Raw genomic sequence first — 9,036 nt, 5'->3', positions numbered from 1 at the left:
TCTGCTCATGTGACTGGTGTAATTTAGTAGATTTACTCAAGTACAATTGGCTGCTCCTTTGTCATTTTACTCCTCTACGATTCAGAGGTAACTTGTGCACTTTTACTCCACTACATGTATTTAACACCTTTAGTTGCTAGGCAGATTAGGATGAATGATGGTAAATATAATCCCCCTTAAATCAGACTTTAGTTCACCTGCAGTAAATCCAGCAGCTACCCTGCAGTATACAAAGCCATTCAAACTAGCTGCACCTTTACCAGCTCTGAGAACACTTTAATGATCAATCATTATAAAACATAGATCTATACAGTAAGGTGTGTGTGTGTGTGTGTGTGTGTGTGTGTGTGTGTGTGTGTGTGTGTGTGTGTGTGTGTGTGTGTGTGTGTGTGTGTGTGTGTGTGTGTGTGTGTGTGTGTGTGTGTGTGTGTGTGAGAGAGAGAGAGAGAGAGAGAATAAGATGTACATTTTCAGATATGGATCCAAACCAAAGGCGAGCTTTATTTAAATTAAAGCTGTACTTTCAACCCAAAAATAACCACACCAACACTAACCAGGGGATACCGGGACACGGGGAACAGGAGCAGACAGACGGGCAGGAACAGGCAGGTAACAGGTACAACATCAGGTACGAAACGACGACGACCGAACAAGAGACAAAAGGGGAACCAAGGCTAAATACACAAGGCTAATCACCAAACAACACACAGCTGGAGAGGGGAGGAGAAACACCGGGCAACAGGTGAACACAATGACACAATCAGGGGAAGGAGAGAAACTTAAGACAGGGAGTGAAACTTAACCTGACACAAGAGGGGAAAACCTTTCAAAATAAAACACACAACCCAAAGACATGACAGACACGAAACCAGGATCATGACAAGACTATTAGTCTGAAGGCCAGTTTCTCTTACGTGAGGTTGGCTGGACTTGATATAAAATAAGGTATGATTTGTGAGATCACTCTCCTGTGTTCCATAGTTCCACAGTTCAAATCTTCAGGTCAAAATAAAAAACAATGATCTAAACATTTATGAAAATTCAAGGGTATACATCATTGGATTAGTCCAGTTTTCCCTAGCCAAGATTATTTGAAAACAGGGAGCACTTTGACCGTTCTTCATATTTCTCTCTTTATATCATAGTCCTTGGTATATGCAAAGATGTCTGCAGATTAAACCTGAGTTGTTTGTGTGTCTCACCTGGCAGGTTGTCAGTATTTCAGGCAACATCCTCTCTTGCTCTCCTCGGGGTTCCTTGCATCTTTTCCTCGTTAACTTTGGGAGTGTTTCCTTGTCTGTTGTGAAGGACAGAGGGTTTCTTATTCTGTAAAACCCCTGAGACTGTCAACGTGTCAAATGTATGATATTGGGCTTTATAAACACACCTTAATTGATTGATTGACACTGAATGGTTTTTCCTTTTCTGCACGTTTGGTGGGAGAAAATCCACCGGTTCCTCTGTATTTTGGCTCAATCGTCTCGTCACATGTCTTGTAACAACGCAGCCCTCTGTCACACACCATCTGAGTTGAGTACATTTATTCCGTTCATGGCTTTTGACAGAGCTTTAAAGATATATCTCCATTCATGTCCGGAGACATACAGTGACATCCACACCGACAGAAAGTCTGACATTTCTGGATAAGTGAGGAGGGTTTTCCGACCAACGATTACGTGGATAAAAATGTACACCTTTCTCAAAGTAGATGTACAATACAGATATAAACCTGCCTATAGACAGACCTGTGGCTCACCCTGCAGTCTGGATTGAATGCACAGATGCCTTTTCAGAAGACACTCTGAGGTTTGTTGGAGGGAGTTTATTTGGGCCTGAGCGGTGGGACCGTCCTGTTCCTCCGATATCAATCCCTGTCGTCCAGCAGACTGGACCCTCTGTCCTGCAGAGAACCGCTCTCCTGTTCCCGCTTTATTCATTTATTCATCCAGCCCGGCCCGCAGCTCACCCGGCCTGCCCGTGATGAATTGCTGCTTTAAAAACTACAACTAAAGCGGGTTTCTGTTGATCCGCGGTGACGCTGCACGGCAGACAGGCTGGCTGTCAGTCTGTTTGTAGGATAACAGTGTGTGTACTGTACCGTGTAATATGGGAGAGTGTGTTTAACCATGGAAACCTTACGCATGATGTCATGTCTTCATGAAAGGCTGGTTTTACTGCGTGATGTGAGTTTTCACCCAATGAATGTAAGATGTATTTGTAAGCGTTTATTTACTCATGCCAGACGACCGATCACACATTGGATGGATGGATTTGGTGGCATCTAGCTGAGAGGAGGAAGACTGAAACCAACATCATGAGGCCTGGTCTACTCACTTCAGAAGAGCTTATTGCTTTAATATGTCACAGTTCTCTCCTGATGACCCTCATGGCTTACCTTTGCTGAAAATGTTGAAAGTAGTACCATTCAGCGGGCCATCAACATTTTATGTGGGTTTCTAGTATCAAAAAGCCTGTTCATAAATAAATATCAATCATATTATATATTGATTAAAGCATAAATATTTATCATATCATAATGAGGGGTTAGTAAAAGGGCCAGAATGTAATTTTGGATTTCATTTTTCATGCTACATCACTATGAAACACCTGAACATCAGCAGGACAGGACTCTTTAAAGTAGAGACTCTACATACTGATATACACCTGAACATCAGCAGGAGAGGACTCTTTAAAGTAGAGACACTACATACTGATATACACCTGAACATCAGCAGGAGAGGACTCTTTAAAGTAGAGACTCTACATACTGATATACACCTGAACATCAGCAGGAGAGGACTCTTTAAATTAGAGACACTACATACTGATATACACCTGAACATCAGCAGGAGAGGACTCTTTAAAGTAGAGACACTACATACTGATATACACCTGAACATCAGCAGGAGAGGACTCTTTAAAGTAGAGACTCTACATACTGATATACACCTGAACATCAGCAGGAGAGGACTCTTTAAATTAGAGACACTACATACTGATATACACCTGAACATCAGCAGGAGAGGACTCTTTAAAGTAGAGACTCTACATACTGATATTCACCTGAACATCAGCAGGAGAGGACTCTTTAAAGATTCACATAAAGCCTAAAGAGTCATTCTCTTAAAAGCAGCAACAACATGTTGTAACTGATCCTTTAACTGGAACTATTTTCTCCCTTCCTTCACAAAGGGCTTCTTCAGTGTAAATGAGGCGGTGATGCAGGTGTGTCACCGTGTGCAGAGGACAGGTATCTCAACACACAGCTCAGATATTTGGTGCAGTGTAAGCCTGTTCAGTTTTCAGATCCACATCATGGAGCATACCTCCTGCTCATGGCCGCCGGAGCTGAGGTGCCATAAATCCACCGGCTGCTTTCATCTCGGAGCAGAGCTAAATCGACAACAAATGTTGTCCTCCTGCCTCCTCGGGGTTTGACTAAGTGCTTCCAGAGAAACGCTGCAACTGGCTCCATGTGCCGAAGGCTCGGTGTGATGTAAAATAAACCCACTTCTGTTTGCACACATTAGAAACAATTTCCCTACAAATGCTAGTTTCAGGGTTGGGGTTTGAGTCCCTGCCTGGCAACTCATATTCTGCACGAGGTTGATTTACGATCCAGCGCTCATGCTTCTCTCAGACAAACTAACAGGTAGCCCACAGCTACTTCATTTTCCACCACTTCAATCTCAAAATCCTAGTCTGTTGAGACGCGTTTGGATCAGGAAAAAGACAGGAGTCGTGATGGATTCCTCTCAATAATAAACACAAGCTGAGAGTGTGGTGGAGGACCGGGTCAGGAAACGAGCCCCGAGTGATTTGGTGAAATGTCTCCGGCCAAACGAGAGCGTGGAAAGTGAGGTCAGTCGCACGGACTCTGCCAGGCAAATAAACAGCGGCGAGGAGGAATCCTGCACTTCTGCAGACCAGCATCCAGTCTAAAAACTGCTGAAACCAAAGGAGAACATATTTGGACGTGAACCGTCTCGCAGCTGACCGCAGGGGGGTGTTATTTAAGGCTTTGTAAACTCACAGCTCAGCCCGGCATGTGGAACATCCTTTATTAAGGAGGGCTTTTTATAAACTGTGTCAACAGCATGATGACTTGATGGATGACACTGCGTTTAAATCACATTAAACAACAACCCAGCACATCTTAGACTGTAAACACACCGGCAACAGATACAGGGATATTATTCAAAGGTCCTGTATTTGATATTCCGAAGAAATACTGTATAGAACAGAGGACTCTTTAAAGTAGAGACACTACATACTGATATACACCTGAACATCAGCAGGAGAGGACTCTTTAAAGTAGAGACACTACATACTGATATACACCTGAACATCAGCAGGAGAGGACTCTTTAAAGTAGAGACACTACATACTGATATACACCTGAACATCAGCAGGAGAGGACTCTTTAAAGTAGAGACACTACATACTGATATACACCTGAACATCAGCAGGAGAGGACTCTTTAAAGTAGAGACACTACATACTGATATACACCTGAACATCAGCAGGAGAGGACTCTTTAAAGTAGAGACTCTACATACTGATATACACCTGAACATCAGCAGGAGAGGACTCTTTAAAGTAGAGACGCTACATACTGATATACACCTGAACATCAGCAGGAGAGGACTCTTTAAAGTAGAGACTCTACATACTGATATACACCTGAACATCAGCAGGAGAGGACTCTTTAAAGTAGAGACACTACATACTGATATACACCTGAACATCAGCAGGAGAGGACTCTTTAAAGTAGAGACACTACATACTGATATACACCTGAACATCAGCAGGAGAGGACTCTTTAAAGTAGAGACACTACATACTGATATACACCTGAACATCAGCAGGAGAGGACTCTTTAAAGTAGAGACACTACATACTGATATACACCTGAACATCAGCACGAGAGGACTCTTTAAAGTAGAGACTCTACATACTGATATACACCTGAACATCAGCAGGAGAGGACTCTTTAAAGTAGAGACACTACATACTGATATACACCTGAACATCAGCAGGAGAGGACTCTTTAAAGTAGAGACACTACATACTGATATACACCTGAACATCAGCAGGAGAGGACTCTTTAAAGTAGAGACTCTACATACTGATATACACCTGAACATCAGCAGGAGAGGACTCTTTAAAGCAGAGACACTACATACTGATATACACCTGAACATCAGCAGGAGAGGACTCTTTAAAGTAGAGACACTACATACTGATATACACCTGAACATCAAATAGTTTTTAGGGATAACGGTGATTTGAAAGAGCGGACGTCCAACTTTTAAAACCTTTTGGACGTCAATGACTCCACCTCGGGGTTTTCTGTTCACATATTCAAGCTGGCCATTGATTCAAATCCCCGGCTTTTACAATAAAACAATTCTCTGCACGGATCATATGGCTGGCATCTTAACATTTGAAACTAACATTCAGCTCTATCACCCGATGTAGTTGTTAGAGCAACGTCTATCGATGATTCCTGAAATGAACCGTGATTATGGGACACGAAGACGTCTCGCTCCAGAGCTTTTATTGCAACAGTATTTTTATCGCTGTCCCTGAGCAGTGCAAAGGCCGAGCGTTTCATCAACAGTTATCAGGCGGGCCAAGAATCAGCCTCTGGAGAGACGAGCACAGATAAGCTTCCTCCGCTCAGTCTCTGCAGGATAGACTGAGGAGAGAGGACACGTGTTCTTAGAGAGACTCTTTTATTATGGAAGGAGACCAGGTGCATCCTTCCTGGCAGGTGAACATCTGCTGCCAATACATGTAAACCCCACACATATCATTAAATCCCACACAGAGTAAGACAGTGGCTCCAGATCCACTGGTTTACCATTGGAATTCAGTGCGTTCAGTGCAAGTTCACCACAGCCTCATTTCCTGCAGAAAGAGCAAGCTACACATTTTTGCGAGCCACTTTTTTAAAGAAGTGCTGAGGTTTCCATCCTGATAGATTTGGGTTCTGGAGCTCTTCAGTCTCCAATCAGAGGGGCATGGGTTCGATCCCTGCAGTCAACATGTCGATGGGCAAGATACTGAACCCTTAATGGAAGTGAATGCTGACTTTGAGGGGTGGCCGAGACTGGGAAAGTGTTACATAAATGCACTCCATTTACCATTAAACCATCCAATTAAAACTGAATATTTCCTCCCACAAAGCCGTACTGCATGTTGCATTTCATGGTCACTTTAACCCTTGTGTTGTCTGCCTATCAACCATGCAACTTGAGTCCTGCATAGTATAAATAATCACTCAAATCTATGTAGCCAACTTTATTCTGACTCACCACGTTTCACTCTTCTGTTTGAAATGTATGGTGAACAGACCTCATTTACACACAATTGATCCTCACTCCTGAGTTAAAAAAGTGAACTCTATTTACACAAAAACCCCAGATGATGGCAGACGTACACATAGTCACATATGATTTTACAATAAACAAACCTTTATTCCGTTATAAAAACAGTTGGAAACTTTCAAAGTTGACCCATTAAAAATCCACCTGGTTTGAAGTAACTTTTATCCCCACTGTCAGCACATTTTTAAATGTCCTCACTTTCAGAAAAAGCTCCATCCTTTTTTTTCTAATTTTCTCAACCTTTTCTTAACTTATCAAAAGGGTTTTTATTTCCGAACATGTCCTCACGTTTTAATTATTGTTCACCTCTCAAAACATGTCAGAGCTTTCTAAGAAGACTTTTACTTTCCAAGAATGTCCCTGGAAAGTATTTAACAATGTCACCTTCCAAAACGTCCCCTCTTCCTCTGTGTGAAAGCTGAGTAGTATATTTTGAGAGGTCACTCTGACTGGATAACTGCTGAATAAATGCAGTTTGATTACCATTATTTTTATACCACTGTACCTCGTGGTGCTGCCAGTGACCCGCCAGACCCGCCGTCCCGATGTCTGGAGCCAAGGTGAACATGGACGCCTTCTGGCTGCAGGCAAAAAGTCACAAACTCAAACACACACACACACACACACACACACACACACACACACACACACACACACACACACACACACACACACACACACACACACACACACACACACACACACACACACACACACACACACACACATTGTTAGAGAAAGGTTGAGTCTAAATGATCTTTGCAAGCAGATAGTGTAATACAGTTAGTGTGTGTGTGTGTGTGTGTATATGTGTGTGTGTGTGTGTGTGTGTGTGTGTGTGTGTGTGTGTGTGTGTGTGTGTGTGTGTGTGTGTGTGTGTGTGTGTGTGTGTGTGTGTGTGTGTGTGTCAGGGGGAGTCAGGTGTTTTAGTTTATTCCAGGAAGGTGGAGGAGGACATGTTGTGCAGAGTGTGTATTTATAGCCATGAATCTCCAGCTGTGGAGCCTCACTGTGAAAACACACTCAGACGTCTGATGTGGACACACAACAGGGACCCCACTGGAGTGTACACACACACACACACACACACACACACACACACACACACACACACATACACACACACACACACACACACACACACACACACACACACACACACACACACACACACACACACACACACACACACACACACACACACACACACACACACACACACACACACACACACACACATAAAAGAAGAAGAAGAAGATGAAGAAGAAGAAGAAGGGAACTTAAGAAAGTACCTTTTGTCACTAAATTACCCTCAATATTTGTAGACCTGCTTTTATTTAGTTAATGTTTACAGTATTTCCACCATCATGGCTAAATCCAGCCCCCAATTAATACATGTCATTGCTCAAATTTCTCCATAAACCTGACAAGTGAAATATATTTAAAGAGTACAGAAGCTGGAGCCTGAGGGGCGGCGGCTTCATGGTCTAGTGCTGCCCCCTTGTGGACAGAGGTGGAACATTATCTCACACCTAGAGGTACTCAGGTCTTGTACTTGAGTAAAGTAGAAGTACTCAGGTCTTGTACTTGAGTAAAGTAGAAGTACTCAGATCTTGTACTGAGTAAAGTAGAAGTACTCAGATCTTGTTCTTGAGTAAAGTAGAAGTACTCAGATCTTGTACTTGAGTAAAGTAGAGGTACTCAGATCTTGTACTTGAGTAAAGTAGAAGTACTCAGATCTTGTACTTGAGTAAAAGTAGAAGTACTCAGGTCTTGTACTTGAGTAAAAGTAGAAGTACTCAGATCTTGTACTTGAGTAAAGTAGAAGTACTCAGATCTTGTACTTGAGTAAAGTAGAAGTACTCAGATCTTGTACTTGAGTAAAAGTAGAAGTACTCAGATCTTGTACTTGAGTAAAGTAGAAGTACTCAGATCTTGTACTTGAGTAAAAGTAGAAGTACTCAGATCTTGTACTTGAGTAAAAGTAGAAGTACTCAGATCTTGTACTTGAGTAAAGTAGAAGTACTCAGATCTTGTACTTGAGTAAAGTAGAAGTACTCAGATCTTGTACTTGAGTAAAGTAGAAGTACTCAGATCTTGTACTTGAGTAAAGTAGAAGTACTCAGGTCTTGTACTTGAGTAAAGTAGAGGTACTCAGATCTTGTACTTGAGTAAAGTAGAAGTGCTCAGGTCTTGTACTTGAGTAAAGTAGAAGTACTCAGGTCTTGTACTTGAGTAAAAGTAGAAGTACTCAGATCTTGTACTTGAGTAAAAGTAGAAGTACTCAGGTCTTGTACTTGAGTAAAGTAGAAGTACTCAGATCTTGTTCTTGAGTAAAGTAGAAGTACTCAGATCTTGTACTTGAGTAAAGTAGAAGTACCAGAGTGTAGGAATACTCTGTCACAGTAAAAGTATTCTAAATGTTCCTCCAGTGAAAGTAGAAAGTACTCTCATCTAAATGTACTTAAAGCAGCGACAGTAAAAGTAGTCATGGTGCAGATCCACCTCCACTGCACATTTACATATTTAGTTCCTGTGCAGATTTAGGTTATTAATACATAACATAAAATACATGTGTATCTGACATTAATGCCTGAATAATATTAATGTCAGATACACAGAGTCTAGATAGGCCAATCTGCAT

The sequence above is a fragment of the Eleginops maclovinus genome, chromosome 20 (genome assembly GCF_036324505.1).
Source record: "Eleginops maclovinus isolate JMC-PN-2008 ecotype Puerto Natales chromosome 20, JC_Emac_rtc_rv5, whole genome shotgun sequence".
Taxonomy (NCBI): Eukaryota; Metazoa; Chordata; class Actinopteri; order Perciformes; family Eleginopidae; genus Eleginops; species Eleginops maclovinus.
Note: the sequence above shows the minus strand (reverse complement) of the source record.